Genomic DNA, 17,352 nt, shown 5'->3' on the forward strand with positions numbered 1-17,352 from the left:
AAAAAGAAAAAAAATAGGATTAGTTAGTTAAGGCCTTTGATACTGGAAAGCATCACAGATGTCCCTGCAGCCTGCGAGTATTGACCAGTAATGGTGAGGATAGTAAACAGTGGAGTTACCAGAAGCCTGCCATAATTACAGAGGATGCCAAGAAGCGGCTTCCTCTGTTCCTGTTGAAAGTACATCTCTGTAGGATTATGCTCAAACACATTTCCTTACAGATCCCACACCTCTCCTAAACGGGGTTATGTGTATGTCCAGATAATGCAGTCTGTGTACCTAGAATCTTTGCATTTCTAAGCTGAAAACAGTAAATTGAAATGAAAATAGGCCATGATAAGACTTTGCTTGGGAAAAGTTTCTTTGATCGATGAATGTGCTGCTTTCAGTTGAACTGGTTTGTTCTTCTGTATAGTTTAAATGATTGCAGGAGCACCTGGGTGGCTCAGTAGGTTGAGTGTCCAACTCTTGATTTCGGCTCAGGTCATGATCCAGGATCATGAGATCCATGCCCAGCGCGGAGCCTTCTTATGGGTTTCTCTTTCCCTCTCCCTCTGCGCCTTCCCGGCTTATGCACAGGTGTGCATAAGCCGGGAAGGCACAGATGGAGACCTCTAGCTGTCCCCCTCACCCTCTCCCCCTCCCTCTCCCTCTCCCTCTCCCCCTTCCCCCCCCCTCAAAAATAATTAAAATAAAAAAAATAAAATGATTGCAAACAGACCTTCTTCGTATAGTTAATTTTTGCATGTTCTTGGATTTTGCATGTTTCATATATTTTTGGTTTTGCAAACACATTATCTATGGCACATTTGTTCTCATAATCCACCTCTGCAACTAAATGTATCATTTCCCCTAACTATGTGTTAGTTCCCTTCTCAGTGGAACTGCCATATGTGGACTTAGGCCAGAATTAAATGTTAGCAATTAAGGAAGTCTGCTTTTAAGGTAACAAAATATATTTCAAATTCAAATGGAGACTTTTTTGGTTATCTGAGCACCCTTGCTGCTGTACCTCACCCCTCTCCCATCTGCACAGTTAATTGAGAATATGTTGTTAAATTTATTTTAGTAGCAGATAAGAACTGTATCTTGTTACATTTTTATATTTTTTAGTCTTTTTAAAGCATATTATTCCTTTTATTGATATCATCCAGATGTTTATTTAAAACATCCAGAGGGAGCTGCCTACTATCTCGTCTATTTGGTTTTGGCTTTTTAAAAATTTTGTGTCATGTTATGTAATGTTATGTTATTTTTTTAGTTTAAGCCACAGTAAGACCTCATTCACTCAGCAGTCAGTTTTTGACTACTGTGTGCCAGCTATGGAAAATGACATAGTATCTTCAAAAACTTCTTAATGCAAAAAATTCAGTTTTTTGAATGCTCAAAATAAGCAACATTTTCCTAGTATTTCTTAATACCTCCTAACCCCTTGTGTGTTTTATTTTATTAATTTTTATTCTCTCGTTTTTGGTGTCTTATTAGGCTTTAGAGTTAGAAGAGTCAGTTGGCTTTTTCTCTTTTTGCTCAAGATATTTAATATCTCCTTATTAAGACAAAGTATATATAGTCATCTATTCTGGCTTTTTTCTGATTGGAAGAAAGGAGAATAATGCCTCAACACATTGTTATAGGTAAAATAATAAATTCTTATATAATTAATGAATTTTTATGTACCAAATGTGAGGCATTTTATTAAGCACTTTACATGTATTATTTCACTTCATCCTTCAAACAGCCTTACAAAGTAGGTGAAATCATCATTATCAATTCCATTTTGCAGATGAGGAAACAAGCTCAGAGAGATTAAGTGACCTAGCCAAAACCTTACAGCTGGTAGATGATGGAGCCAGAATACAAACCCAGATAGCCTGACTTCAGAAGGGTATGTGCCACCAAAGAACCAAACTAAAGCTCATGAGTAAAATTTAGGAAGACAGTAGAATTACTAGTTCCTTTCTTTCTCAGACCTGCTTTTACTGCTTTGATGTATTACTTAAAAATGGTTGTCTGATGGTTTCAGGTTTTAAAATGTCCTCAGTGGGGGCACCTGGGTGGGTCAGTCAGTGAAGCATCTGACTCTTGATCTCCTCTGGGTCTTGATCTCAGGGTAATGAGGTCAAGTACCTTGTTGGGGACTTTTAAGCCTGCTTAAAAATAAAATTAAAATAAAATAAAATAGAATAGAATAGAATAGAATAGAATAGAATAGAATAGAATAGAAAAACATCCTTAGTGCAAGCATGTCTGCATGCCTCTTCTGGATTAGGTGGAAGAATCAGTTTAGCCCAGGTAGGGACCAGGTCCCATCCCTGTTAAGGTGAGGAGCGGTTTTCAGAAAATAAGGGTGTCTGCTTGCCATCTTGAATACTCCCAACTGCAAAGGTAATTTGCCTCATCTGAATGGTAATTAATGGATAATGTGATGGCAGAGATTGTCTAAATTGGTGAGTAAGGGAACATTGGCTAAAACTAGCTTTGGAAAGTTGATAATATAGTATGATGGTATGATAGTTGAGGCGTATTTATAAGTTGTAAACCTTTATATGTTATGTGTTTATATGTTAGTAATGTCAGCTGTGTCCTATGTTATGTGTTAAGAGTATACTAAAGAATTAAAAAGTGGGGAACTAGAAACAGTGAGGGAAAGCAAGAGGGTACTTTATTTCATCTTTAAAAGCTAAGGCTAAGCTAAAGCCAGATCATGTCATGTTGTGGAAGATGTAAATGGCATAATTTTAAGGGAAAAATACACAGGTGGCAGAGAATAATAAAGTGGACATGTATTCTGTTTACTATGTACTGAGCACTGCTCAAAATTTTTAAATAAATTCTCAGAATATGTATTAGACATGATTTTCCTTCTTTTAGAAAATGAGACAGACGAGAGGTTAAGTTGCTTACCCAAGGTCACAGAATTAACTAACTGGAAGAGCCAGAATTTGAACCTGGTGTCCAGTGTGAGGATGCTTTTTGTGTATGAGCTATTTCATATTTCATTATTATTTGTATTTGTGTGTGTGTGTGTGTAATTGAATTAGGTAATTCTGTGGAACTCAAATTAGTTTGAACACACAAAAAAGGTTTCCATTTTCTCAGAATATTTCAACTTGAATGTTTGTATATTCTTGGTGGGGAGGTGCTGGGGGAGAAAACCTTATTTGCCCTCAGAGTTTGCAGTTTGTTTTGAGGACAGGAGGCCACACATCAAAGGTGTAAGAACAGAAACAGGAACTTATAAAAAGAGCAAATTAATGACATGCAAAGTAGAGGCATGTCTTAAAGGGTACCAGGAATTTTTCCACAACCTAATTTTTTACTTCTATCCTTTGTCTTTCATAATGCTATTGGTTCCTTTGAGGTTTTTCAAAAACTTAGAACTATATAAACATGGGTAGAAAATAACAAAAACAAAATGAAAATGAGAAAACAAATTGCTTATATTTAACTGATTTGTATGATTTTCACCTACTGGAAAAAAATTGTCCACAGGAATTTTTGTTAGTAGAGCTGTGTATTTACCACCAAGCTAACAATGGAGAAAGATGTGTGGGCTTTGTTCAGAAGTTATCCCCCTAAGTCTCTTGTTTATGTAGAAAAAAGCGACTTTGGGATAAATTATTCCTCAACAAACAAACGAACAAAAAGTATTGCTTACACCTGACATATAGGCTGGAAGATTGGGGTGAAGTGGGAATGATTGACTGTGATACATGCCAGTTTCTTTTGGGGAGCAGTGAAAATGTTCTATAATTAATTACTGTGATGGTTACACAGTTCTATAGTTACACTAGAAAACTTGGAATTGAACACTTTAAATGGGAATGTGAATTATATCTCATTTAAAAAAATGACCTCAGGGCTCCTGGGTGGCTCAGTTGGTTAAGCAACTGATTTTAGCTCAAGTCATGATCACGAGCAGTTCATGAGTTTGAGCCCTGCATCAGGCTGTGTGCTGACAGCTCAGAGCCTGGAGCCTGCTTCAGATTCTGTGTCTCCCTCTCTCTATGCCTCTCCCCCACTTGCACTCTGTCTCTGTTTCTTGAAAAGGAAAAAACGTTAAAAAAACAAACAAACAAAAAAAACCACTTGACCTCTAGTGAGTGAACATAGTGGTAAAATATACATAACATAAAAGGTAACATTTTAACTAATTTTAGGTGTACAATCCACTGGCATTAAATACATTATAGAATGTTGTGTAACAATTACCACTGTCCATTTCCAGAATCCTCTCATCATTCCAAATAGTAGTTAACTTTTAATATGCCAATCCGAGTTTGGAAGCAGTAGTCTTGACCTACTTAATTTTAAACCTTTAGACTTTAAAAATACTTGCTACCCCCAAATTGAGTTTTGTTTCTCTAAAATTTTTAGCCTTTTCCATTTGTTTCCCCCTCAAACATGCTTTTTCTTTCGTGTTCCTTCAGATAACGGCAAGTTGTCCAAATAAGAAACCCCTATTATATTTTCTCTGCTTCTTTATTCCATGTATTTAATCACCAGAGCCTTTAGATTGTGCCTCCTTAATATCTTTGAATCTGTCCACTACTCTATTGCCACTGTTATTTACTTAGACTTCTGTCTACTTTCACTTGGATTTAATAGTCCTAGAAGGATCAGTCGAGCAAAAATAATTTCCAAGAATTAAGATAAATAAACATGCTTATAATAAGGAATAGGAGGCATCCACGCAGAGTTCAAGCGAAACGTGATAAGTCTGATGCCTTTCCTGAGTACTCTAGTCCACATTGGTTCTCCTTCCTATCCAAGATTCATTCATTCATCAAATATTTATTTTGTATCTTCTGTGTGCTTTAACAGTTTGTAACACTCTGTCCACCTTCAAAATACATGTCCTATCCACTTTTCATACACATTTCTGTCACCCTAGTACAAGCCATCGTCGCCCACGCCCCCTGTCTGCTTCTCTCTTCACCTGTTTAAATGCAGCACTTAGGTAACCCTGTTGAAACAGGAGATCTTATCAATCTTCTGTTTGAGAACCCTTGTGGGGCTTCTCCCACCTCTCAAAGTCAAAATCAGAGTCTTTCTTACAGTGAAGACCTGTGAGTCCCCTGTGGATTGGCCCTCTATAGATCGCCTGTATCACACACTCCCTTTACTGGCTCAGTTCCAACCTTGCTGGTTCACTCCACCCTAGGAAATGCCACATGTGCTTTTGCTTCTGGGCCTTGGTGCTTTATGGAGATAGTGCTTGCTCATCCAGGTCATTTCTCAGACATCACTTGAGTGAGACATTTACCTTTTTTGTTGTCCATTTCCCACATTGGATGAACTTTGCTTCTTTTATTCCATGCAGTGTATCCAGGGCCTAGATGTCTGACAGACACACTAGACAGGTACTCAGGGTGTATTTATTTAACGTCTGCTTGCCTAGCACATAGTACATTCTTCCTTTTCTGTGTAGCCTTCCTGGTGAGATTTTTGTCTTTGGTGTAGTGACGATGATGCTACTTTTGTATCTCCTCTATTTCTAGCAAATATATGCTGAAATAAATGACATCTTTATTATTTATTTTTATGTGCTAGATTTATTTTTCTTCACAGTTTTGTGTCTTAAAAGTAGATGAGGCTTCAAAAATGTTAGTAGCCCCCCAAATCAACTTCTTTAATGTTTGCTTTTAAGTTTCTGTAAGAAATTCTGAAGCAGGCTGTCGGCGGAAGTAGGTGGGGTGACCTGGGTTGATGAACTCCGCAGCAGCGTTGCTGAGATCAACGAGCTCAGTGGCCAGTGGCAGCTGGTACCGGGTGGGATGAGGGGTGGGCAGAGCCTAGGTGGCAGCAGGGGTAGTGTGTGGCCTAGGCCATGACAGCCAATGCTGGGGAATGGTGCTTCATGGAAAACGACCCTGGTCTCTTCACTGAGCTCATTAAAGGATTTGGTTGCTGAGGAGCCCAAGTAGAAGAAATACGGAGTTTAGAGCCTAAGAATTTTGAAAAGTTAAAGCCAGTTCATGGGCTAATTTTTTTTGTTTTTCAAGTGGCAGCCAGGAAAAGAATCAGCACCCTCTGTATCTTTAGTTCAGGACTCCAGACTTGACATGATATTTTTTGCCAAGCAGAAAATTAATAATGTTTGTGCTAGTCAAGCCACAGTAAGTGTGTTATTGAATTGTACCCATCAAGGTGTCCATTTAGAAGAGACATTATCAGAGTTTAAAGAACGTTCGCAAAGCTTTGATGCAGCTATGAAAGATTTGCATTGAGCAATCCAGGTGTGATTCGACAAGTCCACAATAGCTTGTCCAGACAGCAGATGTTTGCATTTGATGCAAAGACATCAGCAAAAGAAGAAGATGCTTTTCACTCTGTCAGTTATGTTCCTGTGGACAGAAGATTGTATGAATTAGATGGATTAAGAGAAGGACCGACTGGTTTAGATGCATGAGATCAAGATGACAGCACAATGAAGCAGTCGTAGAAAAACAGATACAAAAGCACAGTGAAATTTGATTTAAGTTGATGGCCATTGTGTCTGACAGAAAAATGAGACATGAACAGATAGCAGTTACAAGACAACTTGCTGAGGAACTCTTGGATGCAGATCAGGATAATAATATGTTAAGTGCTGTTCAGTCAGAGGTTGCCAAAACTCAGATGCTTATTGAAGAAATAGTACAGAAACTAAAAAGATAAGAGATCAAAAATATCAGAGGGCAAAAAAAATAAAAAAAAAAATATCAGAGGGCAGCATAATTATCTGCCTTTCATTATGGAATTTTTAAAGATCTTAGCAGAACACTAGCAGTTAATGCCACTAGTAGAAAAGGCAAAAGAAAAACAACGCAAAGAAAGCACTGGAAACAATGAAGAAGACACTTTGGGATGTGTACGCATTTCTGCTTCTGCACTTATTTTCATGGAAACCATTAAGTATAAAGAGCTTTGAACAACATCCTAGTTGACTCACCTTGATAGCACGTGTATAGTTTGGCAATAGTACCAATCTGTCTTTAACGCATGGATTCTTTCTCTGCTTGCAGCATACAGTATGCATGTAGTGCATAGTAAATAAAGGTCATTTGGGGCGCCTGTGGCTCAGTCAGTTAAGCGGCCGACTTCGGCTCAGGTCATGATCTCACAGTCCGTGGGTTCCAGCCCCGCGTCAGGCTCTGTGCTGACAGCTCAGAGCCTGGAGCCTGCTTATGATTCTGTGTCTCCCTCTCTCTCTGCCCCTCCCCTGCTCATGCTCTGTCTCTGTCTCAAAAAATAAATAAAACAAAAAAAATTTTAAAAAATAATAAAGGTCATTTAAGAGTGCTTGCCCACATTCCATTATTCGACATCGGATCTGAGAACTTCTGTTGGTTCTCTGGATGTATACTATCCTAATGAACCTAGAAATCGCACAAATGATCATCTCTTCCTGTAGTTGTTATTTGTAATTAATCTCTTAATCTTTTAGCTCACTTGCATGCTTAAAATTTATAAATGTCAGATCTTGATTAAACTGGATCTCTTGTTTCTCATCATTAATGAAAAAAATCAGTATTTGTCTTTGATATCTAAACGTTTTGAGGATTTTGACACTGAATGCAGATTATTTGAAAAAGACAAAAATATGATTTCTAGTGATTTTTTTCATTGATGCCAATAGAAAAAGTAATAAGCATCCCAATTGTATTTTAGCAGACTTAAAAAAAAAAAAACAACAACAGAAATCCTGAAGCATATTCACAACTACTGTATATGCACCCTTTCTTTCATTTGGTGACCTTAATATAAATTGGTCATTTTTCTCAAATCTGAGCACTTTTTAAAAAGTTTTTTTAATGTTTATTTGAGAGAGAGAGAGAGAGAGAGAATGACCAGGGGAGGAGCAGAAGAGAGGGAGACACAATCCAAAGCAGGCTCCAGGCTCTGAGCTGTCAGCACAGAGCCTTACGTGGGGCTCAAACTCACGAACCGTGAGATCATGACCTAAGCCAAAGACAGGCGCTTAATTGACTGAGCCACCCAGGTGCCCTATGAGCACTTTTGTTTTAATTGACTATATTGAATTTGATTAAGTGGTTCATCATTTACATGGAGTAAATAATTTGTATGAAACAAACTTACACATTCTATTGAGACTTCTGTAAATGTACAAAAAAAATTTTTTTTTTACGTAAGTAGCAGTTTTAATGGGGATTCAACATTCAGCTGTTTTCCTTTAGGCTCTTGAAAACCCCAGAGACTTAAGAATGTTTTTCATTACTGTTGATTATCAAATCTAAATGTTCACTTGCCAACCCACTTCCTCTTTCTTGGAAGAAGTAAAAGTTATTTTTAGACCTCTGATTTCCTGATTAAGTGGCGTCAGGAATCCCAGCAATTCTCCCTATTAAAGGATATGCTTGCACATGTAAGGAATGTTCTGTTTACCTAGGGTTTATTTAGTTCAGGAATATCTTAAACCCTGGGACAAGTCCAGCCTTCCCTAAACTGTCTGTCTACATCTACACCCTCTGCTCAGTTCTACCTTTTAAAATGGAAATCAAACTCTACTCCTTTCCAAAAGAACCCATCCTTCTATTGTAATTTAGCAAAAGCATTAGTCCTAAGAAATTAATATTTTGCCATTGCCATATTTGATGTCAGAATTTCAGATTTGAGTCTTCCTTAGAAAGCACAATCTCAAGAGAACCCATTTTTGTACATCGGTAATATATTGTGCTTACTGAGAGATTGGCGTCATTTTAACTTTTCCTTTGCTAATCTGATTAGTTCTGTGCCCATTGCAGGCTGATAATCCCGGTGATAATGCTCTGCAGCTCTCCTAAAAGGCCTTCATCCAGTAGGGCAGTTGGAACCAGATTCGTTAACAATACTTGTGCCAACCTTTCATCAGCTACTCCCCCTTGCGAACTATGTAGACAAAAAACCTAATACTAAAACATCTAGGGAAAAATGACTTTGAGAATGAAAGCAGATTCACAGGTGGAAGATAAATATTTTTATGGCCAGTGTTGTCTGATTTGTGCATTTGTTCATATCATTTAAAAAAGAAAGGAGGAAAAAGAGGAAGGGCCAGCCCCTTTATGCTTTCATTTCCTGCCTCGGGGCAAGGGTTTTAACTCCAAAGTAAGCTTTTCATAACACTTTCCCTGTCTTACAAATTCCTGGAACACCTAGCAAATTTCATTATTTTTCCAGGTTTGTCTTAACTAACAAAGGCTGACAGGAGACCGCCTGAGACCACCCTGCATATATTGTCATTTTTACAAAGTCCCAGTTTGCCATCTCACTAGCAACGTATGAGAGGTTTCATATTTTTGTCAGCATTTGCTAGAGCCTCTCCAACATATTTTAATGCATTTAAAGACACATTTTCATTAGGGGAAATCAGAGAGGGAAGTGGAAAAAAGAAGAGACATTTATTGTTAACGCAAATTAGGACCTGTATCATGTTGTATTTAATATGTTTATTCGTTTCTCCCTTTGCCTTACCTTCTCAACCCAACTCAATATTTTGAGGATATTTACTACATTCCATCCAAAGGAAAAAAAATGTACAGAAACAAACAGGAAGAAGACCTAAACAAATAGAAAGATTCCTGTGCTCATGGATTGGAGGACTTGGTATTGTTAAGACAACAGTACTTCCCAAGTTGATCTACAGATTCAACAATATCCCCATCAGAATCCCAGCTGCCTTTTTTGTAGAAGTTGGCAAGTGGATCCTCATATTCATTTGGAAATGCAAGAGACAAGAGATCCAGAATAGTCCAACTTGAAAAAGAACAAAGAGGAGTCACATGTCCCGAAGCTGTGGTATCAAGATAGTGTCAAACTGGCATAAGTATAGATAGACAGACCATGAAATACAAACGAGAGTCCAGAAGTAAACTTTTAATTTAGGATTAGTTGGTATTCAATAAGACAATCCAATGGAAAAGAATAGTCTCTCTTAACAAATGATTCTGAGACAATTAGATATCCGCATACAAAAGAATGAAGTTGGACCCCTACCTCCCACCATGTACAAAAATAACTCAAAATGGATCAAAAGCCTAAGTGTAAGAGCCAAATTTACCAAACTCTTAGAAGAAAATGTAGATGTACGTCTTCATGACTGTGGGATTAGGCAGTGCTTTCTTAGTTATGACACCAAAAGAATAAGCAACCAAAAAACATATATTGTACTTCATCAGAATTACAAGCTTTTGTTCTTTGAAAGACAGCCCATCCAGAAAGTGAAAATACAACCCTCAGAATGGGAGGAAGTTTTGCAAATCATGTCTGATAAGACTCTAGTATCCAGAATATAGAAAGAACTTTTATAACTCAAACTAAACAACCCAATTAAAAATGTGCAAAGGATACAAATAGGTATTTCTCCAAAAAAGATAAATGGCCAATAAACACAGAAAAAAAGGTATTTAAACCTGTTAGACGTTAGGGATTTGCAAATGAAAATCACAAGATACCACTGTACTCTCACTGGTATGGCTTAAATAAAAAAGACAGTAATGTTGGTGAGGATCTAAGCAATTGGAATGGTGTGTTCCCATATTACTGGTGGGAATGTAAAATGTCCCAGCCACTTTAGAAAACAGTTCCAGTTCCTCAAAAAGCAGACACCAAAGAGTTACCACTTTACCCAGAAATTCTCTTCCTAGGTATATTCCCAATCAAATTGAAAACATACGCAGCATTATTCACAGTAGCCAAAAAGTAGAAACAACCAGTGTGCATCAACTGATGAGTAGATAAACAAAATTCCATTAAAAAAGAATGGATTAAAAAATAATTCTTAAAAAAGAATGAAGGACTGATACATGTTATAACATGGATGAACCTTGAAAACATTAAGTGAAAGAATTAAGATACAAAAGGCCACATAAAATATGATTCCATTTATATGAAATGTCCAGAATAGGCAAATCATAGAGACAGGAAGTAGATCAACGGTTGCTCAGGGCAGTGGGGAGAGGGAAATGGGGAATGACTGTTAACGGGTAAGGAGTTTCTTTTGGGAGAGATGAATTACATACTAGTGATGGCTGCACAACTTTGAATATGCTAAAAACCATTGAGTTGTACATTTTTAAAAGGGTGAATGTTACAGGATGTGAATTATATCTTAATAAAAGGAGGAGAACTGAAAAAGAGTAGAGTAATGGGGGAGTACAATTTATTATATAAACTGTAATAATTTGTAACAAAGTAATGGAATAGAAATAAAATTCCAGAAAGGTAAGAAAAGGGTCTGCTGAAAAGAAGCCCTACCTAATCATAAAGTATTGTGTTTTAATGTACTGCTAATCATTTAGCTCATATTTTACATTGGGTTTTCCCATGTGTGGTTTTACACTTTAAATATACCAGATTGCTCCACATTTATATCTTCCTCTACATAATTGGTAATATCGTAATTGAATCTAGGGGAGGTAAAAACATACCCAAGATCATATAGCTAATGTGTCTCCAACTCAAGTTTAAGGGTAAAGAGAAGAGAAACCCATGGTTCCTATGAAGAAAGAACGTTAGGGCCAGTAGTGGCTCTCAACTAACCAGGAGCAGTGCTGCCTTCCTAAGACATATTTGGAAAAATCTAGGGGCATTTTTGGTTGTCACAGATTAGGCTATGGGGTGGTGGTATTGGCATTTATTGCCAAGGGGCCAGTGATTCTTCAGGACACTGGACAGCCTTAACAACCAAGAACTGTGTCCCATATGCCAATCGCAGTCTTATTGAGAAACATTGGCAGTGGTTGACTGAAATTTTGCAGGATGCCCCCTGTTGGAAGATAGAGCAGTGACTGAAATCTTAGAATGGAAATTTGGAAGTGTTACTAGACAAGAGAACTCGTTCCAATCTTAGATTTGGTTCCTTGCCGCTCAAAAGTCAATAGTGGAGAGACAGGTGATGTTGGGAAAAGAAAGGTTGCTTTATTCAGGAAGCGGGCAACATGGGAAGATGGTGGACTAATATCTCAAAGACCATCTGCCCCATCCAGGGGAAGCCAGAAGGTTTTAAAAGGGAATGCACAGGAAAAGGGAGGCGGATATATGCAAGAGAAGCAGGTGCCCAGGCAGCCACTCCTCTGTTGACATGAGTATGAACAGAATTGCTGGCAGCAGCAATAACTGCTTTCAAATGTAGTCAGACCTTATCTTCTGCGAAAGTTTGGTCCTTCACTCCTCAAGGCCAGTGGTCTGCAAATATCAGAGAAAGTCAGTCGGGTCTGCTACAGATCAAGGGACTTAGGTCAGAATAAGCCTGAAACAATTTAACCCTTAATACTGGTTGAAGTGCTATTATACGAAGGATGCGGGATGAAAGGAAATCTCTCGGCACCAACTCTTTCCCTAGGAACAGATGGATCAGGGCCCAAGAATCGAGGAGATGTGTGGCCTCCAGGGCTGGGATGGTGGAGGCAGGGTTAGTGTAAGATTCTTAAGAGGCAGGTAAGTCTCCAAGGGAGGCTCCAGCAGGCACCATCAGTGACTTTAATTAAACAGTTACTCAGTTCTTTTTTTACATTCCTGTTAACTACCATTCCCTTTTATGTCCTACTTAATACAGAAGCTAAACAGGATCTGTGAGCAGTGGTTGAGGGTACAGTCTTTGAAACTAGAAGAACCAAGGAGTTCAAATCCTGGTTCCTCCTCTTGGAGTTACTTAGCCTCTCCTGGCATTGGTTTACTTTCCCCAGCTGCAAAATAACTCTTAAATTTGCCAGTTTCTAAAAGGGAAAGGAGGGCAACCCTACTAAGTCTCTTCTTCTCTCAGAAATTATTGATGTGGTGTAGGAAAGACACTGTGGTTTAAGTATCGTAGCCAAGGTTTACTTGTCTCTTTTGAAAGTGTCATCGTGATTGCATCTGGGATTTTCTACCGTGCAAATAATTTACAGTTCGTGGAACTGCTGTAATAGCAATAGTTAAGGCAGACCTGACTCCCTCTTCAGCTAAGCCCAAAATACTTCCAGCCAAGCAAGAGATTGAGCTGTTGTCCTAACATTACATTTAGATGTAGCACCACTCCTATAAGAGAATGCCAAGTTCATTTACATTAATATAAATCAACATGTTCTTCCATTCGCTTATGGGAGACTATACAGTAGTATCTTATTAGAAGATAAGGCTGGCTGGTAATGGACTTGGTAATATTTAGAGATATAGCAACTGAAATGAAATACAGTTTGGAAATTGCTGTTACCAGCCAAAGGAAAGGGAAGAAGCATTTAGTGAGCCTGGCACCCTGCTTGCTATACTACATACTTTCTGTGCCTTGAAGGGAATCAGTACTAAGAGCTTCCATAATCACTATGGGAATAGCCTTTGAAAACATAGTTTGCATGTGATCTCATTTACTTGATACAATATAATACTTGTTTAAGAGATCTTTAAGATATAACCCCATTTTAGATTTGAGTGGAGACACATGTTTAACATAGGCAAAGTAAGTACACAATGTGTGAGTTTATTCTACTTTTCTAAAATGCTTTTCAAGAGAAAAACCACTAGAGTGAAACATAGTTGCTTTTCACTTGGCAGTATAACCTAACCAAAGTAAAATATTAGAAAAAGTAACTTTCCAAATAGCAAAAATAAGCCATTTGGATAGATGATTAAACTAAAAGATTGATAGTTAAATTCAATTCTTAGACCTGCAGTATTAAAGAGATTCTATGTGAACTGTCCACAGTGTACCATTTTTTATAGTTTAAATTAGAACAAGGTGATGGATAGTATTTTTCCATATTTTATCCTGCCTTAATAACCCTTACCTTGTAGTTAAAGCTGAAAACCAATTGAACCCACTCTTGGGGCTGTTTTGTTTGGGGGACCCTCAATTAAGAAAACCCTTACCTACTTTGAGATTATGACCTTGAAGAAAAAGGGGGGAGGGAGAAGAAGTTCTTCAATTTCAAATTCTTCCAGCCCATTATAATTAATTGGAAAGTGTAAGTCCGAAGAGTAGCAGTAATTTTATTTTTCCCAGGAAAGCAGATTATATCAGCATATCCAGGAAATCTAAGAAGATTAGGAACTGTGTAATGGAGTATGATGTGAGTTAGGGGATCAGATCTGGCTGAACATCATTTATATTTGTGTCCTTTATTTTGAAAGATTTCACTTAACACCAGAGATGGTATTTTTGAAGTTGCAGACTCAAACACATTTTGTTGATTATGTTATAAGTTATATAAAAGCCCCTCAGCTAAATTGACAATTATATTGCTATTTAAGCAGGTGAGTACATGCTATAATTTTTGAAGAATAAGTTCTGAGTAGTTAGCACTAATGCCATTTCAGACAAAATGCTCCCTTTTTTATCCCCTTACTCTATACTAGGTCTTGCCCTGTAGTTTTTGTAACCAGTCCTGAGACTTCAGAAAATGTGTAGCTCATAGAACGCTAGCTGTTCTGATTGATACCTGTCTGGGAGGGCTTACGAAATTTTATTTGAGTAATAATCCAGTAGTTCCTTCAAACATTAAGTTCACATGGCTGACAATCCTGAGGAATCTGGATTAAGACTTGATAAAAATATTCCTTTTGGAGAACATCTGGAATGCATTTGGTACAACCTCACAATTTATTTGGCAGGGTTAATAATTATAGCTCCAAATCTAATCCTATCTTGTAAAGGTGACTTGAAGTTATTAATACATAGTGGTTATCAATAGGTAGATAGTTGTGATGCCCCACCTTCTGAGGTTTTGTTTCCTTAAAAGAACTAAATCTAATGATGCCATCACAATCTATTGATCCTTCATTACTTCCTAAGCATAAAATTCATTGCAAAGAAGTTGAGGACTAAAAATGATGTATTAAAGTTATCTCTTACATTTTCTGAGAAATGAAATTATGTGCTCCTGTTTCCTTTTCTTTTTTTCATGCCAAGCTGTAGATTTTATTAAGGAAGTTCTAAAAATGGTTTCATTTAACCATATTGAAGAACTCCAAACTCACGGCCACACAGCAAGGCTTAGTTGTAAAGTTAAAGAGAATCAGTATTAAGGTTTTTTTCTTTTTTTTTAAATTGCTTTGATGCTTTTTATCATCCTTAAAAGTAAAGATTTATGTTTGCAAAGTAGAGAAGAATGCTGGCCTCTTCTATTACCATCTGTGTTCTTAAAAAGATAAAGACATTTTAAGAGTTAGATTTTTTAAGACAAGACTAAACCTTCTTTTTACACTTTACATGTTTTAAATCCCTAATAGTTGGTCAGACTCTTGGTCTTGGGGTCATGAGTTTGAGCCCCACATTGGGTGTAGAGTTTACTTAAATAAAAAGAAAAAGAAAAAGAAATGGTCTAAATCCCTCTTAGACCATTCTTCCAGCCTGTTATAACTTGGCGGCAACTCTGTAGTAAGAAAACTTCTTAGAACTGAGCTAGCAGATTGGACTTAAGTAGCAGTTACACTTCTTGCATTAATGTTAACTAGTATTTTAGGTGATATTTAATTCAAAATAGGTAACTGTGTTGTCTTTAAAATTCTGTGTCACGTCAAAAAAAGGAATAACCACTTAACTACTTCCCAGTATATGTAAATACCAGAGCTTACTGAATGTGTGCTATTATTTGTTTATTTTTCCTATTATTATCTTTGATATTATTAGGTTGTACCACAAGAAATTGCCATTTTTAGGTCACAAATAGTCAAATATTAGCAGTTCATGGTTCAGGCTGCGACTTTTGTAGCATCAATAGACCACTGAACTTGTACGATTTGCTACCATTTGTGATTGAGTTGACTTCTTCCTTTAGCACTGGTCTTGACACTTCCTCTCGGTCTTTATTCCCCGTACTCACCAGCAGTGACTGCGGTCTGCTGTTCAGGGTGAGTTCATTGGAAGAACTATTTTTCACTTGTCTTGTACTTGCCCTGTGTCTCCCTAGGCTCCTGCACCCATTCACCCCTACCCTATTCATTTGCCAGTAAGTGCTGTTTTAAAAATAGGACACAGATACTCTTACCCAGTAAAGGGCTGTGCTCTTTAAAGTTTGAAAAATACATAATTTCTTGATGTGGTGTAGAAGAAAAAACACTGACAGACCCAGAGAACGTTGATCTGCCTCCTACTGAAAGAAAGGCCTTAGAAAAAGTAATTTAACACCTGCGGGCAGTTTCTTTTTGTCAATAGTACATTCTTTTACTATACCCATCTAAAAGCAGTTGGGATCAAATGAAATGGAGCTGTTAATTTCTTCTTTTTTAAAAATTTATTTTTAAATTGTATTTCAATTCTAGTGTGACTATGATACCTAGATATATATTTAGGAGAGATATCTTTTTAATCTCAACTTTTAATAGCTGCCAAAATGAAGGTTGGTGATCTCTGATGTCCATTAACTAGCACATGAGTATACAAACAAAAAAATAGTGGTGTGTCTTTACAAAGGAACACTAGTCAGCAATAATGGGGCTATATAAGTTGGGGATCCTAAATGCCTACTCCCACTGTCTTCAGGTTGTGTGATGTGAGTGTCATTTTAGATGTATGTTCTCCTGGGACTCTTCTTGTCTGGGGGCAGATGGTGATGAATCGTGCACCTGAGATTTTCACTTCCTTCCGTTAGAGAAAACTTGCTTAGAAAGATATAATAATTGAAAAAGTTAAGGTCTTCATCTCCTAAGATTTCTTCTTTTCCTTCATAATTTTTCTTTAAAAAAATATTTTTTAATTAATGTTTTTTATGTTTTTTTTTTTTTTTTTTTTTTTTGGGACAGAGAGAGACAGAGCATGAATGGGGGAGGGGCAGAGAGAGAGAGAGGGAGACACAGAATCGGAAACAGGCTCCAGGCTCCGAGCCATCAGCCCAGAGCCTGACGCGGGGCTCGAACTCACGGACCGCGAGATCGTGACCTGGCTGAAGTCAGACGCTTAACCGACTGCGCCACCCAGGCGCCCCAGTTTTTTATGTATTTTTGAGAGAGAGAGAGAGAGAGAGAGAGACAGAGTGTGAGCAGGGGGGAATGGCAGAGAGAGAGGGAGACACAAAATCTGAAGCAGGCTCCAGGCTCCAAGCTGACAGCACAGAGCCCGACGCAGGGCTCGAACTCATGAACCGTGAGATCATGACCTGAGCCGCAGTTGATGCTTAATCGACTGAGCCACCCAGGCGCCCCCTTTCCCTTGATAATTTTTCTTGATATTCTTGGAATGAGAAAAAAAAATTTTTTTAGGATGAAGTCTTGCCATTTGCAATGAAAAAAATTTTTTTCAGCCATTTGGTTTGTGATGAGAAAAAGGTAGCAAATTGCAAAATAATAAGGTGAATGCAGAAAAAATAATGTATACTAATATGCAGGTGTATCACTCAATTTTTTAAAAACCATCTTTAGTGAGATATCATTTGTATACAGTAAAATTCACCAGCTTTAAGT

General features: G+C 37.6%; 1 protein-coding gene and 1 pseudogene across 1 annotated transcript in view; both read left to right on the forward strand.

Moving 5' to 3' along the window:
• SPTLC2 (serine palmitoyltransferase long chain base subunit 2) overlaps nucleotides 1-17,352 on the forward strand; it is a 107,769-nt gene that overhangs the window by 73,689 nt on the left and 16,728 nt on the right. The window lies entirely within an intron of this gene.
• LOC125909313 (ubiquitin carboxyl-terminal hydrolase isozyme L5-like) lies at nucleotides 639-15,023 on the forward strand (annotated as a pseudogene).

Source organism: Panthera uncia, assembly GCF_023721935.1.
Source record: "Panthera uncia isolate 11264 chromosome B3 unlocalized genomic scaffold, Puncia_PCG_1.0 HiC_scaffold_1, whole genome shotgun sequence".
Classification (NCBI taxonomy): Eukaryota; Metazoa; Chordata; class Mammalia; order Carnivora; family Felidae; genus Panthera; species Panthera uncia.